A 27,001-nucleotide genomic window follows, 5' to 3' on the forward strand; every position below is an offset into this window, starting at 1 on the left:
ATTTCTGATTTTATTTATTAGACTCCTCTCTTTTTTTCTTAGTTTAGCTAAAGGTTTGCCAACTTTGTTTATCCTTCAAGAAAATCTCTTTTGTTGATTTTTTCTCTTGTTTTTCTATTATCTATTTTATTTATTTCTACTCTAATCTTTATTTTCTTCTGGTAACTTTGAGACTCTTTTATTCTATGTTCCTAATTCACTAATGCATAATATTAGGCTATTTATTTGAAACTTTTCTTCTTTATTCATGTAGATGCTTATCATCTTAATCTTACCTCTTAATACTGCTTTTGCTGAAACTTATAAGTTTGGGTTTGTTGCTTTTATTGTGTGTTCATTTTTCTTAGGGTATTTTCTGATTTTCTTTTTGAGTTCTTTGGCTCATTGGTTATTCAAAGTATATTGTCTAATTCCAACATATTTGTGAAATTTCTAGCTTTCCTTGTGCTATTCAATTTACTTGCATTCTACTGTGATTGGAAAAGACACTTGGTATGATTTTAATCTTCTTAAATGGGTTAAGACTGTTGTGCAACCTAATACGTAATCTATCCTGGAGCGTATTCCATGTGTGTTTGAGATGAATATGTATTCTTTGAGGGTCAGGTGGAATGCTCTTTTAGGTCCATTTGGTCTATATTGTATGTTTATGTCTGCCATTTACTTATTGATTTTCTGTCTGAATGTTCTGTTTCTCCAAAGTGGAATAATCAATTATAATATTATTAGTATGTTGCTGCTACATTTCACTGTTGTTCTGTCTGTTTTATATACATAAGTGCTCTGATGTTGTGTGCATATACATTTATAATTGTTATATTACCTGGTAAACAGATCTTTTATCATGATGTAATGTCCTTCTTCATCTCTTATGACAGTTTTTGTCTTAAAGTCTATTTTGTCAGATATAGATATAGCCATCTCTGCTCTCTTTTGTTATTTTAATATAGGATCTTTTTTCTTTTTTTCACTTTCAGCCTATATGTGTCCTTAAATGTAAAGTGAGTTTCTTTTGACAGTATATAGTTAAATCTTTTTAAAAATCAATTCAGGTTTCCCATGTCTTCTGATTGAGAAATTTAATTCATTTAAATTAAAAGTAATTACTGAAAGGGGGAGGACATATTATTGCCATTATGTTCATTGTTGTTGTTGTTTTTTGTCTTATAGTTTTTTCAGACCCTCTTTTTCTCTCTTACTCTATTCCTTTTTTTCATTAATTTCTTTTTTTTATTTTATATACTTTGATCTTTTTATGTGTGTAGTGTATATAGGTGTTACCTCAGTGTTTACTATTGAGCTTATACTAAAAATCTTATGCTTATAACAGGCTACTTTAGTCTGATATGCATTAATTTCATTCACATACAAAATCTCTACATTTTTTTTTTTATTTTTAAATTAGAGTTACCATTCAATATTATTTTGTATTAGTTTCAGGTGTACAGTATAATAGTTAGACATTTCTATAACGTATGAAGTAATCCCCCTGATCAGTTTAGTACATACCTGGCACTATACATAGTTATTAAAATATTATTGACTGTATTCCCTAAGCTATAATTTACATCCCTGTGACTATTTTGTAGCCACCAATTTGTGCTTCTTAATCCCTTCACCTTTTTCACTCAGATCCTCAACCCCTCTCTCATCTAGCAATCAACAGGTTGCTCTCTCTACGTATGGGACTGTTTTTGTTTTGTATGTTCATTTTTTCCCCTTGGATTCGATATATAAGTGAAAACATATGGTATTTGTCTTTCTCTGCCTGACTTATTTCACTTAGCACTATACCCTCTAGGTCCATCCATGTTGTTACAAATGTTAAGATTTTATTTATTTTTTATGGCCGAGTAATATTCCATTGTATATATGTACCACAACTTCTTTATCCAATTGTCTACTGATGGGTGCTTAGGTTGCTCCATGTCCTGGCTATTGTAAGTAGCACAGCATTGAATATATGGGTACATGTATCTTTTTGAATTAGTGTTTGGTTTTCTTTAGGTAAATATCCAGAAGTTCCTACTTTGTCATAGATTAAATGAACATATAGGTGTTAATTTGTTCTTGGGCTCTCTATTCTTTTCCTTTGATCTACGTATCTGTTTATACGCCAGTCCCATGATGTCCTGATTACTATAGACTTGTAGTATAGTTTGATATCCGATAGTTTGATACCTATAACTTTGATCTTTCTCAAGAATGCTGTGAATATTTGATGCATTTAATCATTCCATATAAATATTAGAATTATTTGTTCTAGTTATATGAAAAATGCCATTGGTATTTCGATAGTGATTATTTTGAATCTATAGATTGTTTTTGGTAGTATGGACATTTGAACAATGTCGATTCTTCCTATCCATTGGATACAACATTTATTTATATCTTCTTCAATTTCTTTCTTTAATGAGTTATCATTTTCCGAGTACAGGTCTTTTACCTCTTGGTTAAAGTTATTCCTAGGGATTTTTTTTTTGATGCAATTGTAAATGGGGTTATTTTCTCAATTTCATTTTCTCTTGGTTTAATATTGATGTGCAAAAATGCAACCAATTTCTGGGTATTAATTTTGTGTCCTGCTACTTTACTGAATTCATTGATCAGTTCTAATAGTTTTTGTGGTGGAATCTTTTGGGTTCTCTCTAGATAGTATCATGCTCTCTGCAAATGATAACAGTTTTACGTCTTCCTTTCCAATTTATATGCCTTTTATTTCTTTTTCTTGTCTGATTGTTGTGACTAGGACTTCCAATACTATGTTAAATAAAAATGGTGATAGTGGATATCCTTGTCTTTTTTCCTGATCTTAAGGAAAATGCTTTTAGCTTTTTATCATTGAGTATAATATAAGCTGTGTGTTTGTCATATACGCCTGTTATTATATTGTGATATGTGCCCTGTATTTCCACTCTGCTGAGAGTTTTTATCATAAATTGAAGCTGCATATTGTCAAGCACTTTTTCTGCATCTATTGATATGATCATACAATTTTTATCTTTCAATATGTTAATGCAGCATATCATATTAATCAATTTCCAGATATTGAACCAACTTTTCATCCCAGGAATAAATCAAATTGATCATGGCATATGATATTTTTAATGTATTGTTGAATTCAGTTTGATAATATTTTGTTGAATATCTTTACATCTATGGTCTTATGAAATGTTGACACACACACACGTGTGTGTATGTGTGTGTGTGTGTGTGTGTGTGTGTGTGTGTGTGTAATTTTTTTTTTTTTTGGTAATGTCTTTGTCGAGTTTGGGAATCAGTATGATACTGGCCTCATAGAATGATCTCTGGAGATTTTTCTTCTCTTAAATCTTTGGAATATTTTGAGAAAATTGGTGTTAATTTTTCTCTGAATGTTTGATAAAATTCACCTGTGAAGTCATCTGGTCTGGGACTTCTGTTGGGAGTTTTTTTTATTACTGATTTGATTTGATTAATAGTAATTGATTTGTTTAGATTTTCTGTTTTTCCTTCATTTAGTCTTGAAAGATTTTGATCCTAGGGGTGTATCCATTTCTTCCAGGATGCACAATTTTTTGATATAATTATTCTTAATATTTTCTTATACTTTGTATTTCCATGGAGTCAGTTGTCACTTCTCTTTCATTTCTGATTATATTTATTTATCCTCTCTTTTTTCTTGATGAGTATGGTTAAATGTTTCTTAATTTTATTTTTATTTTCAAAGAATCAGCTCTTGGTTAAATTGGCATTTCATACTTTTTTAAAACTGTTTCATTTATTTCCACTCTGACTTTTATAATTGCCTTCCTTCTACTCACTTTGGGCTTTGTTTTCTGTTTTTCTGTTTTTCTTTTTCTATTTCCTTTAGGAGTAAAGTTAAGTTGCTTATTTGGGATGTTTCTTCTTTCTTGATGTAGGCCTGTATTGCTATGCATGTCTCTTTCAAAACTGCTTTAACTATGTCTTATAGATTTTTAGTCATGTTTTAGTTTTCATTTGTTTCAAGGTATCTTTTGATTTCTTCCTTGGTCTCATTGTTAACCCATTTATTGTTTAGCAAAATGTTATTTAGCCTTCATGTGTTTGTGTGTTTTTCAGTTATTTTCATGTAATCGATTTCTAGTTTCATACCATTGTGATAAGAGAAGATACTTGATATGATTTCAGTCTTCTTAAATTTACTGAGACTCATTTTGTGTCCTATCATGTGATCTATCTTGGAAAATATACTATGAACACTTGAGAAGAATGCATATTTTGCAGCTTTGGGGTAAATTGTTCTAAAAATATCAATTAAATCCATGTGTCCTAATGTATCATTTAAAGTTACTGTTTCCTTGATTTTTTGTCTGTATGATCTGTCTATTAGTGTCAATGGAGCATTTAAGTTCCCTAATAAGATTGTACGATTGTTGATTTCTCCCTTTATGTTGGTCAATATTTGCTTTATATGTTTAGGTGCTTTTATGTTGGATACATAAACATTGATGATTTATATCCTCTTTTTGGACTGATACCTTTATCATTATGTAATGCCTTTTTTTTCTCATATAGCCTTTATTTTAATGTCTGTTTTGTATGATATATGTATTGCTTCCCTAGCTTTTTAAAAATTTCCATTTGCATGAATTTTTTTTCTATCTCCTTAGTTTAGTCCGTGTGTATCTTTCAGTCTGAAGCGGGTCTCTTTTATACAGTATGTTAATGAGTCTTGTCTTCTTATCCATTTGGCTACCCTATGTCTTTTGATTGGAGCAACAATCTATGTTTAGAGCAATTATTGATAAGTACATAGTTATGCACTTTTATTACATATATTTATGCTATTTTTTTTCTTCCTCTTCTTCTTAAAGAAGTCCCTTCAACATTTCTTGTAATACTGGATTGGTGTTTACAAATTTCTTTAACTTTTTTTTCTGAGAATCTGTTTGTCTCATCTTTAATTGTAATTGATGGACTTGCTAGGTATAGTAGTCTTGGTTGTAGGTCCTTATTTTTCATTATTTTGAATATTTCAAGACAATCTATCTTGACCTGCACAATTTCTATTGAAAAATAAGCTTACTTTCTTATGAGAGCACTTTAAGAGAGTAACTAGCTGCCTTTCTCTCTCAGTTATTAGCACTTTTCTTTGTCTTTAACCTTCTGCATTTTAATTATGATGTGTCTTGCTGTGATTCTGTTTGAATTCATCTTGTTTGGAACTCTGTTTTTCTTGGACCTGTATGTTTATTTCCTTCACCAGGTTACAAATATTTCAGTCATTATTTCTTCCAGTAGGTTCTCAATCTTGTTCATGTCTTCTCTTTCTGGTACTCCTATGTGCGAATGTTGTTATGCTCCATGTTGTCCCAGAGGCCCTATCCTCATTTTTTTGATTCTCTTTTTACTGATTCAATTGTATGTTGTCTGCTACATTGTGTTCCAAATTTCTAATCTGATCCTCTGCTTTATCCAATCTACGGTTCATTCTTTTTAGTGTTCTTCATTTCAGCTATTGTATTCTTTATTTCTGACTGGTTCTTTTTAATGGCTTCTATTTTTTTATTCATACTATCACATTGTCGAAGTTCTCACTAACCTCATCTGTTCTTCCCCTAAAATCAATGAGTATCCTTACAACCAGTGTTTTGAATTCTATATCTGATAGGTTGCTTGCCTCCATTTTGTTTAGTTCTTTTCCTAGTGTTTTCTTCTGTTATTTGGTGCATGTTTTTTTGTTTGTTTGTTTGTTTGTTGTTGTTGTTGTTGTTTTCATTTTGGCTGCCCTTTTGTGTTTGTTTCTACGTATTAGATAGAGCTGCTATATCTCTCAGTCTTAACCAAGTGGTCTTATGTAGTACATGTCCTGTGTGGCCTAGTGGTAGTGGTGCAATCTCCTTGTTCATCTGTGTCAAATGGTCCAGAAATAACTCTGTGTGGTGGTGTGTGTCTCCAGTTGAAGTTGAGTCTTGATTGTTGTTGGCATGTCAGTAAGTCTGATTGACTCTCAGAGTGACTGGCTGTGAGTATTCAACACACCCACAACATATGAGCTGCTGTGTCAGGGCTGACCCCATGAAGGGGGTTTGCCCCAGCTTGTTAATGTGCCTGTTGAGACCACTATTCATATGTGATACTTGTGGGACTAATAGGTGGTGCTCTGTTGAGGTATTATGCCAATCTCTTGGTGTATTGGTTTGAAGCCCCTTGGGAGGGATTCCCATGCAGTCCAATATCTGCTGCTGCTTATGACCTGCTCAGGACTACATGGCACAAGCTACAAAGCTATGTATGTTTGGTTGCTGCATGAGCTGGACATGGAGATTTGTGGGAGAGGCCACATGGTGAACTAAAGCTGGCTGCCAGCACCAGGGCTGAGGCAGCTCAGCAAAAGGCCCTGGGAAGTGCCAGGTCTAAGGCTGCCTGCTGGCTGCCTGTAAGATTCAGCAGTTGAATGAGTCTTGGCGGTACCAGCTTTGGATGAGGTGGGATCTCAGGGAATCACCAGGGTGGGGCAAGTCATGTTTCCCAGATTGGTACAGATGCAGATTTGTTGTCAGTGCTGAGTCCTTGGCCACTCACAAAATTCTCAGTTCATATGGAGTCCTGTTTCTGCCTGCCTTGGGCTTGTAGACCCCAGATATTTTTTCAAGAAATGCTGCAGCCAGGGCCAGGGTGGGTTCCCCACTACTAATGTGCACAAATGGAGGCCTGTTGATTACTGCTGAAGGAAACACCTGCTGAGAGCACAGTGTGGGGCTAGTTTCCCAGTAACCATCTGAAATTACCACCTGGTGGGTAGAGTGGGGTCTCAGGGAGTCCATTTGGTTGGAGTGAGTAGATACCACAGGCCAATGTAGATTCCATTTTGACCATATTGGGGGAGGTTTCAACACAAGCATGATGGCACTCACTTGCGGGAATCACTGGAGGAGGGCTCAACAAAGGGACAATGGTGGCTGTCCCTCTAGCACTTTTCCTGGAGTCACACAACTCAGTCTTTCTCTCTATGTCCCTGGCACCTCCTAAACTGCTGTCCCTCCACTGGAGCCCAGGGTGAGTGCCTGTGAGCCAGTGAGTCTGTGTGCAGGCCCTTTAAAGGGATGTCTAGATTTCTAGCCACCTTCTATCTCACCAGGGTGTCTGGAATCCCCACTAATTTTTAAAGCTATATTCTGTGTGGACGTCGCTTCCCAGCACTGGAAACCTGGGCTGGGAATGCTTGGTGTGGGGCCAACCCATTTTGACCATGGCCTCCTCTTTATATCCTCTGTTATAGGAGTTTTGTTCAGCTAGTCTTCAGATCATTCTCCAGGTTGACTGTTTCATAATCTAGTCAAAATTTTAATGTGATCATAGGAAGAGGCATTCACATTGTTTACCTACTCCACTATCCTGATCAGAAATTCTACATTTTTTTAAGACTATAACTTTAGGAATTATTCCTATAGTTCATTACTGAGAAGTTTTTCTGAATGTGTAGAGCACAAATTCCACTTTTTACCTTTTCATCCCCCAACACTTTGTTACTGATGTCACAATTTACCTCTTTCATTAAGATGCATTAACATATTCTTATAGTTACAGTTATTTTTAATACTTTTGTCTTTAACTTTTATATTAAATTAAAAATGATTTACCCATTACTTTAGTTTTATAGCATTCTTATTTGTCTATATATCTGTTTTTAGTGGCATCTTTTGTACTTTCATATGCTTTTGTGTTGCTGTTTAGTATCCTTTTGTTTCAAGTTGAAGAATTTCTTTTAGAATTTTTGTAAGGAAAGGCTAATGTTGATGAATTCCTTAAGCTTTTACTTTATTTTGTTTTTTGGGGGGGTGTCTGGGAAATATTTTTCTCCTTTTAATTAAAAAAAAAGTTTTGCTGGGCATAGTATTCTTGACTAGCATTATTTTATTTTTCAACACATTGGATATATCATTCTATTCCCTTCTATTCTACAATGTTTTTGCTGAGCTACCCACTGATAATTATACGAGAGGTACAATGGTATGTGACAATTTGCCTTTTTTTTTCTGTTTTTTGATTTTTGTATCTTTTTCTTTCACATTGACAATTTGATTATATGTTTTAATGTGGATTCTTTTAATTTGTCTTTTTTGGGGAGAACTATTGAGCTTCCTGGATGTGAATGACTATTTTATTCCTCTGATTTGGGAAGGTTTTATTCATTATTTCTTCGAATAAGCTTTCCGACCATTTCTCTCTTCTCCTGTTGAAAATTTCAGGATGTGTGTATTGGTCTGCTTGATGTTGTCCCATAAGTCCCTAAACTTTCTTCACTTCTTTTCTTTTTTTTTCTTTTTGCTCCTCTGACTGGGCAATTTTCAATGATCTGATTTTAGTTTATAGATTTTTATTCCGTTGAATGCAAATTTTTAAATTCAATTATTATATTCTTCAACTCCATAATTTCTGTTTCATACATTTATTTTTTCTCTTTCCTTGCTTAAATTCTCACTTGTTCTTGAATTCATCTCCTGACATCATCTTTATAACAATTATTTTGAATTACTTGTCAGGCAATTCATGTATCTCAGTTTCATTATGTTTGTTCTCTGGAGGTTGATCTTGTCTCATTTGTTCATTCTTTGTTTCTTCACTTTCCTTGACTCATTGTGTTGGAATATGTACATTAGAAAAAAACAGCCACCTCTTTCATTTTTCCCAGACTGCCCTCATACATAAGAAGACCCTCATGAATCAGCCTGACCAGATATTCTAGAGACCTCTCAAAACTTTCTGCTAGTCCAAATCATTTTTTTTTGTCCTTAGGTGTTCCCCATGGTCTTATCAGCATTTGACACAGGAGAGACAGATGCTAATGCCTTGGGAAGCCCTCAGAAAAAAATGGCACATAGGGCACATGATCCAGTACTTTCCTTCCCTCCCCAGATGTAAATTGGGAGCTGGGAATTTCTCCCTGCTCACTTTGAATTGAGCCAGAGGGAGGGGCTGTGGTGAGTACTAGGATGCTAGTTCGAACTGCTTTGGTTCTCAGTGGCTTCCAGGTGTCTAGAGTTTGCCTGTTCCTGCCAGCACTGCAAGTCAGGTGAGAGAAAAACAATTTCAGGCCTCCCTCTCCCCTCAAACCAGTGTTAGATATATGGGCCAGTCTTTTCCTTCTTTTCCCAGGGAAATACTGGGAGCTATGACTTTCCTACTCATTCTTCGGTGCTGTATCTGATGTAAGGATTATGAGAGCATGTCTCAAATTTCTCTCCAGCTTTGATGTGGTTGGTTTTATGTTATTTGCAATGCAGGAGCCTCTCAACTAGAGGGTAGGAGTCTCTTTCTGACATAGCTCAATGACACTGTTTGGATATATTGTGCCTATACTCCAGTGTAGCTGTGCTCAGATTTTGTATCCACTTCTGTACAATGTCTCTTCTAATTTAGAAGAGTTCAAAGATACTATTAAGAGAGAAAGTTTGGAAGTTTTGAATGTTATGCTGATATAAATGGGTCACAAGATTCCATGCAACTCAATAATTTGAAAATATTCTGTAATCTCTATCAGATGTTTTTCCTGTGGGCTCAGAAAATTCAAGTACAATTTGGAAGAATAGAAAAAGCAAAGTTTTTCATATATCTCAAATTATATATTTGGAAACTCTTACAAACATGGAACTAACAAGATAAAAGATGGAAGTATCACACAAAGTTCAAAGTTTTCAGCTATATGTAAGTGTTAGAATGTACGGCAATACAAGGTAATGAAAATAAATTTAAAATATTAAAACGCCAATAAACATAAAATTTCAATTCAACAGCGATCCATTTTACTTTATTTAGTAACGTTAACCAGGACTCTTACATCTAAAAATAAGACCTTTGCAGGTTTCTTTGTAAACGTTCTTCTTTGTTATTATGTTTTTTTTAGTTTTCATATTCTCACAAGAGGAACTCACATTAAGTTACAAGGTCTTGATTAATCAGTTTTTAAAGCTAAATATTTTCTCCGTCCACCCTATTGTATTGCAGAATTTCATTTTTGCTTTTAATTTCAGAAAACAATCCATCTAATTCCCTAATACTAATATCTTTCAAAATTCTTTTGACATCAAGTATCAGAAAACACAATTCAAAATGGCTTATACAATAACTTACAGAAGACTTATGTTAAGTACAAATAATAATGAAATTGATTAATTCACTTTACACAAGATCTGAAAATATGGTGGTTCCAAGGTTGGTTAATTTTTCATCTCTGCAGTATCAGCAAGGATAGATATTATTTAGATTTTTGTGATCTTCAATTCTTTAGCATATTGGTTTTTGTCTTTAAGCTTACTCCTTTAGACTTACAGGATTGCTATTGCAACTGCAGATAGCACATCCTCACACCTCCTTATGACCCTTTTTAAGATTGAAAAAAACTTTCCCAAAAACTACCTGTGTAGATTTTCCTTTTGGCTCGTTGGCCATGACGTTGCCAATGAATGACTAAAGAGAACCTGATATCAAATTATACTGGCTTGGCAGGAGGTACATTCTTTCCTAGTGCCCGTGACTTTTATGACTCTGACCCAAAGCACAGTGATGTTACTAAGGGATGAGCAGGGTTGTGGGGATAGAAAATGGCTATTTTGAAACAAAAATATCTGTAATGGAAGTTTCAATGTGGTACATGTTAGGTTCGCCGAAGGAGGATCACACAAGGACTAGGGGGTTAAGCAAGGTTTATTGCAGCAGAATGACAGCCTGGTTGAGCTGAAGATGGTATCAGTCCCAAATGTGAGGGGACCTGAAACTTATATGAGACTTCGTTAAGCTTTTTCAGTGGGAATATTTCTGGCAGATGACTTGGCAGGAAAGGGAAGTCCAGTGAAATGGGAGGTGAGCATGTAGCATTGCCAACCCCGATGTTGCAATGTCCGGTTCCCACACAAGGGTAAGGGAGGAGTCAAGTTCCCACACTATGGGGGGTGGGTGGGGTTACGGATAGAGCCCTAAAAAAGGCTTCAAGACACAGATTTTCAACCAATAGCTGTTTAACTTTGAATAAACCATTTGATCTCTCTGGAACCCAGTTTCTAGTTCAATAAGTTTAAAATATTAGAGTAAATCAGTGATACTTAGTGGGGACTGGCATAACACTTCAGGAGGGTATATCAGAAATACCTTGGAGAGTTTCAAAATACATATTTAAATTACAGATTCTAAGATACTCCCATCAAAATATGTTTTGTGTTTGTTTTTCTATTTTAATGTATATATTTTTGAGTTATGTGAAACATCTTTTAATATTCAACATTTTAGGCAGTTACTACTACAGACGAAAGATGAGATACTGGAAAGGAAAGAGATAGGAAAAGAAAAATATTAACATTTGGGCCATCAGTGAGTGTTACTTGCTTGGAAAAACAGCTAAGGAAGAATCTTTCAAATTTGTCAAACTAGTTGACAAAATCAGTGTCATCTTTACCAGGCTGTAGCATTTGAGTCTCAGGCAGTCTACATGGCCTTTTCTATTACTTTGATTGCTATTTTCCCCAATTTTATTGACATATAATTAACATACAACATTGTATAGCTTTAAAGTGTACAATCTAATAATTTGATTTATATATGTGTGTGTATGTATATATATACACACACACACGCACACACATACATATTCCGAAACAATTACCACAATAAATTTAGTTAATATCCATCACCTACATTGTTACAAAAATTTCCTGTAACGAGAACTTTTGAGTTTTACCCTCTTAGCAACTTTCTAGTATGCAAAACAGTATTGTTAGTTATGTTGTGAGAAACACCTGCAGTTCTGGCAGGATGCCTAGTGCTTGGAGCAACACCGTCATCAGAAGCACATGTGGACTTGCACACAAGGACGCATTGCAGGGAGGGTGCACATGCCTGATCTATTCTGGGACATCTTGCTCTAGGGACAAGGATTACACAGTGACAAGAACAAGAAAAGATACTTAAGAAGAGATAGCTGAGAACACAGAGGTGGCTCTGAGACCAGATCTGGGAACTCGCTGTAGTTCATATCCAGCTAATATCTACTGACCTTAAAGTAACAATTGCTTAACTACAAAGCCAGCATTATTGTAGAACTTAATAAAAGGCCATGGAGACAGGGGTGGGGGCTGCTAGCATTGCCAATCCTCCTCTCCCTTATCCATGTTAGTAAAAGCATTTCCAGACTCCGACTCTTTTTCCTAACCGTCTCCGCAACAATTGGCACCCAACGTGGGGCTCGAAGAAGAGGGTGTGGAACCATGCTGGAAACCGAAGGGGTAAGGCCGCTCAAGGTAAGCGATACCTTCGGCGTTAGTTTGTAGCACCGAAAGGGACATATCCACACATAGTAAGTGGTACTTTCGACATAGTTTTTTTAGCATAGTTTTAGCATGGGGAATTCTCAGTCAAAGGTAGAGAAACAGTATATTAAGTTATTGCGACACTTATTGTCGTCTTCAGAAGTAAATGTGAAGAAAAGTCAATTTCATGAAATGTTTTTGTATATAGGTAAACTTGTTACTGGTTCAAGCCAGAAGACAAATCTCGATTAAATGCTAAAGTGTGGAAACAAGTCATGAGAGCTTTGCGGAGAGCTCATCAACAGAGGGATCCCATCCCTGTTTCAGTTTGATCTTTATGCACTTTAATTTCTCAGGCTTTACAGCCTCTGCAATCTGACTCTGAGGGTGTGGCAACTAAATTGGCAGCATGCCAAGAACAACCTGAACCTGTTTGTAACAATCCTATAGAAGAAATAGAGTCTGATAAGGAATGAGAGGAATCTACTGAGTCCTCATCTGAAGAGGAATGTGCAGGCTGCATTCCTCCCAGTAAAGACTCATATCAGGTTCTTTTGGCCCAAGTAGAAGCAATAAATCAGAGATTGAAGCAACTGCAATTAGAGCCAACTGGAGGATATTTTCAAGAACCAAGAAAGCCCTCTGCACCACCTGTAAATACTTTATTTGGGGCAGAGCCTTCAGTTGCCAGTCCTGTTTCATTTGCTTTTCCCTTTTTACCTGATTTGACCAAGGAACTAATGAATGAAGAGAGTAGTCAAGAAAATCATTCTAGAAAGACAGCTACTCCTCAACAGATGGGGTTCCCTATATGAGCCAGGCATTTCCACCCAATGATCAATTTCCTCAGGGGGGGCATCGATGTACAATATACCCCATTGGAACATAAATTCTTGAGGTTACTTAAGGAATCTATCAATCAATATGGTATCCAGTACACTTATGTGACAGGTCTTTTAAACAGTATAGCCACAGAACGACAATTGTTAGTGGTAGATTGGGAAGCTATTATAAAAACTGTGCTAGAACCAGGTCCTTATTTGCAAATGAAAACCTGGTGGAGAGAGGAAGCTCAACAAGTGGCTCATAGAAATGCAGCCCGGAACCCTCTAGGGGTTACTTTTGAAGAGCTGATAGGTATAGGAAACTTTACCACCGTTGAGCAACAATGTCATTCGACTGAAGAAACCTTGTTACAAGTGAAATTAATAGTGTTAAGAGCTTGGTCTCGAGTGGAGCCACCTGGGAAACATCCTCAGTTATTCACTAAAATTATGGAGTCCTGGGGAGAGTTACATTGATTTTTTATCTAGGCTAGGTATGGCCATTGTCAGGGCCTGAAGTCCAAGAATCACTTTTAGAATCTCTAGCTTATGAAAATGCAAATGCAGAATGTCAAAGGGCTTTAAGGCCTCTGAAAGCCCAAGGGGCACCTTTGGAAGAATATATTAAAGCTTGTCATGATGTTGGCTCTTTAACACATCAAGCTAGTTTGTTAGCAAGAGCTTTACAGAATGGGTTTGTTTCAAAGTTCTCGAATGAAATGTTATCAATGTGGAAAACTGGGGCACTTTTGAAAAGACTGCAGGAGAGGGAATAAGGGAGAAGGAAAAGTAGTGTATACAAAACCCCCTGGTAGGGAACAGACCTCTAACAAAAGAAAAATTAGAAGTGTTACAGCAACTAGTAGATGTACAATTGGCCAGTAATCATATTAAACTCTCCTCTTCTCCATAGAATTCACCAGTATTTGTTATAAAAAAAGAAGTTAGGGAAATGGAGAATGTTAACAGATCTAAGAAGAATTAATGCTGTTATTCAGCCTATGGGAGTTTTGCAATCGGGCAATCAGGACTCCCTACTCCCGCATTAATTCCCAGAAATTGGTTTTTAAAAATTATAGGTTTAAAAGATTGTTTTTATACTATTCCTTTACAGCCTCAGGATAGAGAAAAGTTTGCATTCAGAATTCTTACTTTAAATAACGCTTAGCCTACTCAGTGATATCAATGGAAGGTGTTACCCCAAGGCATGCTAAATAGTCCTACTATGTGCCCAGCATTTGTGAATATGCCTTTACAAGAAGTACGGGAAAAGTTCCCTCAGGGACTTGTATCACTACATAGATGATATTCTTTTTTGGCATGAAAAGAAAGAAATATTAGAAAATATGTTTTCATTTGGAAAAACTACTCTAGAAAAGTATGGGCTCGCGATAGCTCCAGATAAAAGACAAGATTCTGTTCCTTATCAATATTTAGGATATAAAATTTTGCGATAGAAAATTACACTTCAACAGATAAAAATTAGACAGGATGTCCTCAAAACTCTTAATGATTTTCAAAAATTAGTAGGCATTATAAATTAGCTCTGTCCTTCCCTCAGTATCCCCACATATGCTTTAACTAACTTATTTTCTATTTTAGAAGGGCCCACTGCATTGGATAATCCTTGAGAACTAACATCATTGACGGAAAAGGAATTTTGAATATTGTATTTTTGAAAGACACTCTTGTAGTCACAAACTTGCATTGCTCAGGTTTCATTATTGTGTGGTAAAGGTTATTCCTCTTACTTGAAATTTAAAAACTATTAATGATTTTCTGTTTTGTTTATTGATTAATTAGTCTAAAACTTAGAACTTTTTAGCATGGAGTCAACAGTGAAAATAACATGATTTTGTATTAGAGGTGAGAAAAGTAATGACTAAATTACAAAATTCAGTGCTTTTTAAGGTACCTTTCTGTTCCTCTTTCTGTTGACTGGTCACCAGGGGTCCATGGAGAGACTGGACGCAGTCATGTCTCCTGGACCATGGCCAGGCTGCGGGACGCCGCCTCCTGTGCCCTGTTGTCAGGTTCTGTTTATTGTCTTTAGTCTTGTCAAAGGTGTAGGTGGTAAACTTCTCTGGGCCCGCCTACACCCCAGTAATTGTCCTTGTCTGAGTGTCTGTTTTGTGTTCTCTGTGCAAGTGATAGGGGGAAACCGGAGTTCACAGAAGACACCTTTGGGGTGTCTCCTGCAACATTTCAAAGAAGGATAAGCTTATAAAACAAAAAGGGGGAATATGGAATACCCTGAGACAAAGGCTTAATAGAGCATTATATACTTTAAATTTTTTAAATCAAGATGAACAAGGCAGCACAGCAGCTCATCAGCATTGGGTGAAACAGGCCAGTGAGCCTTTGCAGCAACCAGTATACTACAAGGATCTAACAGAGGATTGTGTGCCTCCTGAGGTACTGAAATGGGGCCGAGGTTTTGCTTATATCTCTACAGGAACAGAGAAGCTTTGGGTCCCAGACAAGAATGTCAGGCTCTGGGAGTGGAGAGAAGTGACAGGTTCTGAGTCAGGGCAGGAGATAACTCCAACTTCTCTATTTCTTGCAATGACAGTCCTAATTATAGCACAGGTAAGTGGGGTACAAGCTGAGACAGGAAATTATTCATATTGGGCATATGTGCCCAATCCTCCTTTAAATAAGGCAGTGGGATGGAGAGGTATGTCAGTTGTAGTTTATGTTAATGATTCTAACTGGATGCCTGGACCTTATGACACTAGAGGGCCTCTCAGGCCTGAAGAAGAAAGGAAAGTGATTGAGAACTATACAGTGGGAACGGAAGGGATGCCAATTTGCATGGGAGCTGGAGAGCACTGTTTATAGCTAGGTGCTCAAGCGTGGTTGACTATTTTGCAGGCTTCTGAACAGAATGCTGGGGTAGATCACTTGGTTTTGTTAAGTATGGTAGGATTTAAAAATGGTACAGAACCTATGGATGACACTTCTGCACCAGATTTGCCGTGGTGTGCTACTCTAAAAGTTCAGACACTTGAACATTGGGTTCAGTGGACTCAGTGTTGAGCTGAACAAACTCGGGTCTTAGTTAATACTTCCTATGGAAGAGTCATTGATTGGAGTCCTTCTGGTTCCACCTGAGCAAAGGGAGGAAAAGTAAATATGCGGTGGCACCGAAAGATAGAGAATGGTTCAGTAAGTATTTTTTTCAGACAGAACTAGTAATAACACAATTGTCTGGCATGATGGAGGGTTTTCTTCCCCATTTCCTCAACTGCCCCATCATGGGCTACAGAATCATATTTGGAAGTTAGGAGCTGCTTTATTTCCCATGCATGCATGGAATGGTTACATAGTTCAATCTGGGAGTTCTCCTCATATCACCTTTCATCAGAGTGTTACTCACTTTGCTCGAGCCTGTGTTTGGCTCCCCTATATCATTATGAAGGGCAAGCTGAAGTGGAATGAAACTTTAGGTTATGTTTCATGTAAATATTGTTCTTTTTACATTTGTATTAACTCTTCTATTCCTTTTAACAAGTCATATGAAAGTTTATATATTCTTAGAGCTAGAACTGGAGTATGGATGCCGGTTAGATTATCTCGACCCTGGCAGGACTTCCTGCCACTATGATATTGCAGCAGCTGATGGATCATGTTAAAAGAAGAGCTAAAACATTCCTTGGCATTCCCTATATAGCTGATGTAGCTAAACCTATAAATAAGGTTACTAGAAAGTCATTTGACTTTGTTTGAAATGAAGAACAAGAAAAAGCTTTCCAACAACTCAAACAATATGTTCATTTATTTTCTACCCTTCAAACAACAGAATCAGGCGTTAAAATAGTGTTAGATATTTCCTTCTTATCAGGTCATGGCAACTGGGGACTTTACAAAAAAATCCAAGCAAGATTCTAAATTAGTTCCATTTGGATTTTGGTCCAAGCGATTTCCCTACTCTCATTTTAAATATACTCAATTTGAGGAATTAATTCGGACGCTGTATTGAGCCTTATTACATACAGAACCTTTGATAGGCCAAAATATAACTGTCAGAAGTACTATTCCAGTACGTGCTTGGCTGAAGATGACAGCGGAAGAGCTTGCAGGAAGCAATATTGAAGAAAAGGTATTAGCGTGGAAGTGGTATATTAATATATGCAATACCTGCGGCACCGGAGAACTTGCCCTCCTCACAGAGGAGGTTAACAAACTTGAGGTAGAGCCACCTACCTGTGCCAACAAGTTTGTCCCAATCACAAAACTGATCAAAGTACAGGGACCTAAATATTCCCCGGTCTTAAAAAATGCCTGGTTTACAGACGGATCAGCTTCCATGTCCAGTGACCACCATCAATGGAGAGCAGCCGCTTTCTGCCCAAAGACATGCCAAGCCCTGATAGCAGCCTGCTCAACATGCAGAACTTATTGCCACCTATCTTGCTGTTAAAGATTCTGTAGAAAATAAAAGGTCTAAAATTTATATATTTACAGATTCTTGGGCTGTTTATAATGGTATCAGACTCTGGTCTGGTAAATGGAAAGAATCCGATTGGAATATCAATGGTAGAGAAATCTGGTCCAAACCTTACTGGAAGTCTTTATATAATATGTCTTCCTTAATTAAGATATATATTACTCCTGTAAATGCTCATGCTACTGATTCTTCGCCAACTACCTTGCATAATCAAGTAGCTGACCAATTAGCTAAAGGCATTACTCCAGATCAAGAAATTTCGATTACTGATAAAATTTTATCACTTTCTTTAAAATTAAAATTACAAAAGGATGAAGAGGAAAATTACTTTGTGCCTCTGATACTCTCTATTAAACTTAAAAAACAAGGTGACCAATATATAATAGATCAACCAAAAGATCTGAGCCTACCTATACATTTTCTTAAAACTATTCATGAAAATTTAGGACATCCAGGACCTTCAGCTATGATTATTTGGTTCTTAATAAGAAATATTAAAGCTCCCATAAAAGATATTAAGACAGCATATTTTAGGATATGGTAATGCTTCAGGTTTAATTGCAGATTTGCAAACACTTATTGCTGACGCTTTTCAAAAACAGCTTCCTGAATTACAGGGGATTGCAGTGCTACAAAGCATGTTCAATAGTATTGAATACTTACATTCTATTCCACTAATTCATGAGTTATTGAACCTATCTATCATTTCTTGGATCGTAATTTGTTTACTTGTTTTTCTTTGTTTAGTTTGGAATGGATTCTTAAGAAACCAGACTAAGAAAGACTCAGGCCGCTGTGTTCTCAGTGATGCTGAATAAAATTCAGCACAAAGAAAAGGGGGATATGTTGTGAGAAACACCTGCAGTTCTGGCGGGATGCCTAGTGCTTGGAGCAACACCGTCATCAGAAGCACATGTGGACTTGCACACAAGGACGCATTGTAGGGAGGGCGCACACACCTGATCCATTCTGGGACATCTTGCTCTAGGGACAAGGATAACACAGTGACAAGAACAAGAAAAGATACTTAAGAAGAGATAGCTGAGAACACAAAGGTGGCTCTGAGACCAGACCTGGGAACTCGCTGTAGTTCATATCCAGCTAATATCTACTGACCTTAGAGTAACAATTGCTTAACTACAAAGCCAGCATTATTGTAGAACTTAATAAAAGGCCATGGAGACAGGGGTGGGGCTGCTAGCATTGCCAATCCTCCTCTCCCTTATCCATGTTAGTAAAAGCATTTCCAGACTCTGACTCTTCTTCCTAACCATTTCCTCAACAAGTTATAGTCATTATGTTATATATTACATTCCCAGAACTTATTTATCTTAAACTGGAAGTTTGTACCTTTTAAAAACTCCACAACTCCATGGCCCACCTCTGACAACCACACATGTGAGTTTGGTTTGTTAGGCCACATATAAGTGAGATCATATAATATTTGTATTTCTCTAACTTCTTCCACTTAGCATAACACTCTCAAAATCCATTCATAGAGGCACAAATGGCAGAATTTCCTTATTTTACATGGCTGAATAGTATTCCATGATCTCTGTCTCTGTCTCTCTCTCTCTATTCCTATCCTATCTCTATCTCCATCTCTATCTCGATCTCTATCTTTATCTCTGTATCTATATCATCAATATCTATACCACATTTTCTCTTTCCATTCCATTCATTCATCAATGGACACTCGTTTCCATGTCTTGGTTATTGTAAATAAAGCTACAATAAATGTGGGGTGTGGATATTTCTTCTGGATACTAATTTTGTAACTTTCAAATACATAATTAAAAGCAGAATCGCTGGATCATACGGTAGTTTTATATTCAAGTTTTTGAGAAACCTTTATATTATGTTTCATAATGACTGCACCAATTTACATTCCCACCAACAATTTATAAGAATTTCCTTTTATCCCCATTCTTGCCAGCATTTCTTTCTTTCTTTTTTTTTTTAATTTTAATTAGATTCAAGTATACAGTACATTGGTTAGACATTTATATAGTTTATAAAACGATTCCTCTAATTGCTTATCTTCTCTCATTTTTCACTTAGTCAATATATTAATGCTAACTGCATTCCCTATGCCATACACTCCATCCCCATGACCATCTATCTACTACTATTTGTACTTCTTTAACCCTTAAATCACTTTTCCCAGCACCCTAAACTCCCCTCCCCTCTGTCCATCACCAAATCATCCACTGTATTTGTGAGTCAGTTTTTGATTAGTTTGTTCTTTTTGTTCCTCAGAGTCCACGTATAAGTGAAATCATATGGTATTTATCTTCCTCTGAATTATTTCACTCAGCATAATAACCTCTTGGACAATCCATGTCATTGAAATGATAGAATTTCTTTTTTTCAATTGCCGAGTAATATTCCATCATATATATTAACCATAACTTTTTTTAATTTAATCATCTGTCGATAGGCATTTAGGTTGCTTCCACATCTTGGCTATTATAAATTATGCTGTCATGAATATCGGGGTGCATAGGTATTTATGAATTATTGTTTTGGTTTAATTTGGATAAGTACCCAGAAGTGCAATTGCTGGGTTAAAGGGTATATTCATTTTAAATTTTTTGAGAAACCTCCAGACTTTTTTCCATAGTGGCTGTACCAATTTGCAATCCCTCCAACAATGTATAAGGGTACCCTTTGCTCTGCATCCTCACAAACACTTGTTATTCTTTGGCTATTGATGATAGTCATTCTGACAGGTGTGAGGTGATATCTCATTATGGTTTTAGTTTACATTTCTCTAATTAGTTACCTTGAGCATTTTTTCATATGTCTATTGGCCATTCATATGCCCTCTTTGGAGAGGTATCCATTCAGGTCTGCTGTTCATATTTAATTAGATTATTTGTGTATTGTTGTTGAGCTGTATGAGTTCTTTATATATTTTTAATATTAACCTCTTATCAGATAGATCGTTAGTGAATATCTTCTCCCAATTAGTCATTTATCTTTTTGCTTTGTTGATGGTTTCCTTTGCTATACAGAATTTTTAGTTTGATATAGTCCCATTTGTTTATTTTTTTCTTTACTTTCCCTTGCTTGGGGAGACATATTCAAAAAGAAATTACTATTAGTGGTATCAGACAGTTTACTGCCTATGTTTTCTTCCAAAAATTTTATGACTTTGGGTCTTTAAGCCTTTAATTCATTTTGAGTCTATTCCTGTATATGATTTAAGAAGGTAGTCCAGTTTCTTTTTTTTTCATGTATCTGTCCAATTTTACCAACATTATTTATTGAAGAGACTGTCTTTACCCCACTGTATATTCTTCCCTCCTTTGTCATATATTAAGTGAGCATAGGCATGGATTTATTTCCGGGCTCTATATTCTGTTCCATTAATCAATGTATCTGTTTTTATGCCAGTACCATGCTGTTTTAATTACTGTAGCCTTGTAGTATAGTTTGATATCAGGTAGTATGATACCTCCAGCCTTGTTCTTTCTTAAGATTGTCTTGGCTATTCGGGTTTTTTTTTATGGTTCTATATAAATTTTAGGATTATTTGTTCTAGCTCTCTGAAAAGCATCATTAATATTTTGATAGGGATTTCATTGAATCTAGATTGCTTTGGGTAGTATGGCCATTTTAATGATGTTGATTATTCCTACCCACGAGCACAGTATATGCTTCTATTTATTTGTATCTTCTTCGGTGACTTATAAATTTCAGAGAACAGGTCTTTTCCCTTCTGGGTTAATTTGAGTCTCAGGTATTTTATAGTTTTTGATGCAACTGTACATGTGATTGTTTTTTTAATTTCTTTTTCTGAAAGTTCATTATGGTTTATAAAAATTCCACTGACTTCTGAATACTTATTCAGAATTCATTGATCATTTCTAACAGTTTTTTGGTAGAATCTTTATGTTTCTCTCTATATAGTATCATATCATCAGCAAATAATGAGAGTTTTACTTCTTCCTTTTCAATTCAAATGACTTATTTTCTTTCTTATTTTTGTGCTATGGCTAAGACTTCCAATACAGTGTTGAAGAGGAGCATTGAAAGTATGCATCCTTATCTTGTTCCAGATCTTAAGGAAAACATTTTTAACCTTTCCCCCATTGAGTCTGATGTTAGCTTTGTCATATATGGTCTTTATTATGTTGAGGTATGTTTCCTCTATCCAAGTTTGCTTATAGAGTTTTTATCATAAATAGATGCTGAATTTTGTTGAACACTTCTGTATCTATCGATATGATCATATGGTTTTTATCTTTTAATTTGTTAATGGGATGTATCACATTAATTGATTTGTGGATATTGTACCAACCTTGCATCCCAGGAATAAATCCAACTTTATCATGATGTGTGGTATATTTTAATGTATTGCTGAATTCAATTTGCTAATATTTTGTTAAGAATTTTTACATTAATGTTCATAAGTGATATTGGCCTATAGTTTGTTTTTATTTTTGTTTTTGAAATGTCTTTCATTTTGGAATCAAGGAAATGGTGGGCTCATAAAAGGAGCAAGGGGGCCTTCCCCCTTCTTGAAATTTTTGGAATAATTTGAGAAGAATACTTAATTCTTCTTTGAATATTTGGTAAAATCGGCCTATGAAGCCATCTGATCCAGGACTTTTGGAGTTTTTGGGGGGGGAGGTTTTTGATTACTGATTCTATTTCATTGGTGGTAATCAGTTGGTTCAGATTTTCTGTTTCATCTTGACTCAGTCTTGGGAGATTGTATGTTTCTAGAAATGTGTCCATTTCTTTCAAATTGTTCAAGTTGTTGGCATATAATTGCTCATATTATTTTCTTTTGAACCTCTTTATTTCTGTGGGGTCTATAGTTATTTCCTCTTTCATTTCTGATTTTATTTATTTGAGTTCTCTTTTTATTTGATGAGTCTGTCTAAGGGTCTGTCAATGTTGTTTATCCTTTCAAAGAATCAATAATCTTTCATATTGCTTCTCTAGACTCTATTTATTTCCAATCTGATCTTTATTATTTCCTTCCTTCTTTTCTCTTTGGGCTTCATTTGTTGTTTTATTCTAGTTCTTTTAATGTAATGTTAGATTGTTTATTTGAGCTTCTTCTTGTTTCTTGAAGTAGGCCTGTATTGCTATGAATTTCCCTCTTAGGACTGCTTTTGTTGTGCCCCATAAATTTTGAGTGGTTGTGTTTTCATTTTCATTTGTCTCTAGATATTTATTTATTTATTTATTTATTTATTTATTTATTTCATTGTAACTCATTTATTGTTTAGTAGCATGTTATTTAGCCTCCGTGCATTTGTGTGTTTTCCAGTGTTTTTCTTGTAGTCGATTTCTAGTTTCCTACCATTGTGATCAGAGATGACGGTCGATATGATTTCAAACTTCTTAAATTTAATTTGTTTTATTGATTTGTTTTATGTCCTAACATGTAGTCTATCCTAGAAAATGTTCCATGTACACTGGAAAATAATGTATATTTTGCTGCTTTGGGATAAAATTCTCTGAAAATAATATCTATTAAATCCATTTGTTCTAGTGTGTCTTTTATTCCATTGTTCCGTATTGATTCTCTTTGCCTGGAAGAGCTGACCATTGGTGTCAATGGGGCATTAAAGTCTCCTACTATGAGTGTATTACTGTTGATTTCTCCTTTTATGTCAGTCAACAATTGCTTTATGTATGTATGTGCTCTTGTGTTTGGTTCATATATGTTTACTAATGTTATCTACACTTGATTTATTGATCCCTTTATCATTATGTAATACCCTTCTTTATCTCTTATTATAGCCTTTGTTTTAAAGTTTATTTTGTCTGATATAAGTATCACTACTCTGGTTTTTTTTTTCATTTCCATTTCCGTGAAATATCTTTTTTCCATCTCTTTACTTTTAGTCTGTGAGGGTCATTTGACCTGAAGTTTGTCTCTGATAAATAGCATATGCATGGAGCTTGTTTTCTTATTCATTTGGTTATGCTATGTTTTCGAATGGAGCATTTAATCCATTTACATTTAAAATGATTACTGATAGGTACATAGCTCCTGTATTTTACTATTTGTATTTGTTATTTCTATTTTTTTTTACCCCTTCTCTTTTCACAGAAGTCCCTTTAACATTTCTACATTTCTTGTAATACTTGCTTGTTGGTGATACATTCTTTAAGCTTTTTCCTCTCTAGGAAGCTCTTTATCTCACCTTCCATTTTAATCATAAGCCTTGCTGGGTAGAATATTCATGGTTGGGGTTTCTTGTTTTTCATAACTTTGAATATTTCTTGCCAGTTCCTTCTGGTCTGCAATGTTTCCATTGAAAAATCAGCAGACATTCTTATGAGGGTACCCTTGTAAGTAACTAGCTGCCTTTCTCTTGTTACTATTAAGATTCTCTCTTTGTCCTTGACCTTTGGCATTTTAATGATGATGCGTCTTGGTTTGATCTGTTTGAATTCCTCTTGTTTGAAACTCTTTGTGCTTCCCGAACTTGTATGTCTAATTCCTTTACCAGGTTAGGGAACTTTTCTGTCATTATTTTTTTCAAATAGATTCTTAATCCCTTGCTTTCTCTCTTCCTCTTCAGGTACTCTTATGATCCAGCTATTGTTATGTTTCATGTTGTCCCAGAGGTCTCTTAAACTATCCTTATTTTTTATTTTTTTTCTTTTTGTTGTTCTGATTGAATATACTCTGCAACCTTGTCTTCCAGTTTGCTGATTTGATCTTCTGCTTTGTCCAATCTCCTGTTGAATCCTTCTAGTGTATTTTTAATTTCAGTTATTGTATTCTTTATTTCTGTCTGGTTCTTTTTTATAGTTTCTATGTCCTTTTTTTATGCTTACTATCTCTCTGTTGATATTCTTGTTGTATTCATTCATTCATTCTCCCTATAAGTTCATTGAGCATCCTTATAACCATTAGTTTGAACTCTGTCTCTGGTAGGTTGCTTGGCTTTATTTAATTTAGCTTATTTTTTGGAGTTTTCTCCTGTTGTTTATTTTTTTGTATATTTCTTTATTTTCTCATTTTATTACCCTTTCTGTGTTCATTTCTATGTATCAGGGATATTCGTTTTGTCTCTCTGCCTTGGGAAGATGGCCTAATGTGGAAGGTATCCTGTGTGGACCAGTGACACACTCTTCCTGATCACCTGTGCTGGGGGCTTTGGACGTGATCTTTGTGTGAGTTGTGTGTGATCTTTTGTTGTCACCAAAACTTTGTTGTTGTTAATAGATCAGTGGATGGGATTAACACTCAGACTGACTAATTGTGGGAACTGCATATACCCATAGAGAAAGAATTGCTGTGTGGGGGCTGACCCCACTATGTGGGATCTGCCCTAACAGGCTTATGCACTTGTTGCAACCATGCTTTGTATGTATCACTAATGGGACTAGTCAGGAGTTGCTCTTTTGTGGTTTCTTGCCAGTCTCCAGATGAGTTGATTTTGTAGCCCTTTGGGTGGTGCTCCACTGTTAGCCAAGGTCAGCTGCTGCCTTTGATTGCTCAGGGCTAATGGTGGGAACTACAAAGTAGTCTGCAAATGGTTGTTGCCTATGCTGGCTGGCTTTGTTGTGGCTTCTTTATATTATCAGATGTAGACGTTACAATTAGCTTGACTTCAGATGATTCTTCATGTTGATTTTTTTTTTATAATTTGGTTGTAATTTTAATGCAGACCTTGGAGGAGATGAACCCTGCTGTTGCCTAGTCTGCCATCTTCTTCTTTCATCTGCCAGGATTTTTTTTTCTTTTCCTTTTGTTAATAGTCATTCTAACAAGTGAGGGGATGTATTATTGTGGTTTAATTTTGAATTTCCCTAATTATTAGTGATATTGAGTACCAAAAAAGTATTTCTGAGAACCACTGCAAAATATAATGAGAAAGAAAAAACATTTGAGAACTCCTGAACTAGATAATTTATAGGTTTTCTTTCTATACTATTCTACTGTATGTGTATATTATAAAACAATACACTTTCTAAAAATGGTTTATATTTTTATGTCAGTTAATAAAAGTTGATTAAATTTAAATCATAAAAACCTGTTATAAAATTTATACATTGTACAGTAATATATTCTATTACATTCACCATCCTATAGTATTTCATACAGTTCCATACAGTTAATTTTCATACAGTTCCATACTATATTTCATACAGTTTCATGGTTATATTTGACAAAGTAGAAAATTTTCAGAATTTTTTCCCAAGTCCCAATTTAGTTAAAATAAAAGATGACATCAAATAATAATTGCATATGCAACATTAGATATGAGGAATGAGGTTGCAAATATAAACTAATAGGTCTCACCTAGTTCTAAAGTTCTTTATATCTAAACAATCTCCAGATAGTCACTTATAGAACTATGGATATTGGGAACAATCGACCAAAGAAAATATTTTAAATGTTCAATGTCATTTTCTGACCACCACATCAGAAGTAAATATTAAGCTGTAAAGGTCTGTTGATTTAAAAATGCTGGACTAATTGCTTATGCCAAATTCAGTATCAATTATTTAATATGTGGGGCCCCAAAAGTAATGATATAAGACAGAAAAAAAGAACAAAGAAATGACCAAGAAAAAAATTCCTGCTTTGATGTAAAAGCAAGCTGAAAAAGAACCCCTCTGCTGTTTGATTAATATTGGATGCTCCCTTTATTTCCAATTGAATTGCACAATGAGATAGGTGGTCTTAATGGAGAAGGATCATAACATGTCCTCAAGTAAAACTATCTTAATTTACTGTGTTGCTATGTGTGAGTTCATCTGAAAGTTAGAATTTGAAATTTGATTGACTAATTCACCAATTAGTCAGCTTCTTTGCCTCACATTTGAAAATTTCATCGCTTGTTAACCTCCTTAAAATGTCAAGGAAGAAGAAGGATTTGTCAAGGAAAGAGCTTGATGTTTGAAATATTGAGTTTAAATCTTGGTTCTATCATTTCGCTAGCTGAGTCACTTAAGGACAGACAGTTTTGTTATCTCTATGATGATTAAGATAATAGCAATAATGGGCTTACCTCATAGGGTTATTATGGAGAGTAAATGAAATAGTATATGGAAACATTATAGATATGCTGATTATCGCTATTGTCAATCTAAAACCAGAAAACTCCATTAAATATTAGTAATATAAGTACAACGCTGTTTGAGATTGGATGGAATTTAAAAGTGAAATTAATAGTTGAGAGAAGTATAGTCATGTGTGGTAATATTGATGAGGCTGCTTCCTCAATTTCAATTATAATTATACCCAAATAGTTGTCTATTTGGTGATCATAAATGGGAAAATTTAGAATTAACAAATGGTATAAATAACTGCATATAAGAGAAATAAAGTCTTAAATATAGGAGATATATGGGAAAAGGTGAAGGGATGAAGAAGTACAAATTAGTAGTTACAAAACAGGCACTGGAATGTAGAGTACAGCACAAGATAATCGATATTATTTTAATGGCTATGCATAGACCCAGATGGGTGCCAGAGT

The 27,001-nt window shown here is 35.3% G+C and overlaps 1 pseudogene; it reads left to right on the forward strand.

Annotated features, from left to right (window-relative positions):
• The first annotated feature begins 6,919 nt into the window (after window positions 1-6,919).
• Window positions 6,920-16,129, forward strand: LOC118607733 (annotated as a pseudogene).
• The last annotated feature ends 10,872 nt before the right edge of the window (window positions 16,130-27,001 follow it).

The sequence above is a fragment of the Rousettus aegyptiacus genome, unplaced genomic scaffold (assembly GCF_014176215.1).
Source record: "Rousettus aegyptiacus isolate mRouAeg1 unplaced genomic scaffold, mRouAeg1.p scaffold_m13_p_9, whole genome shotgun sequence".
In the NCBI taxonomy this organism is placed as follows: Eukaryota; Metazoa; Chordata; class Mammalia; order Chiroptera; family Pteropodidae; genus Rousettus; species Rousettus aegyptiacus.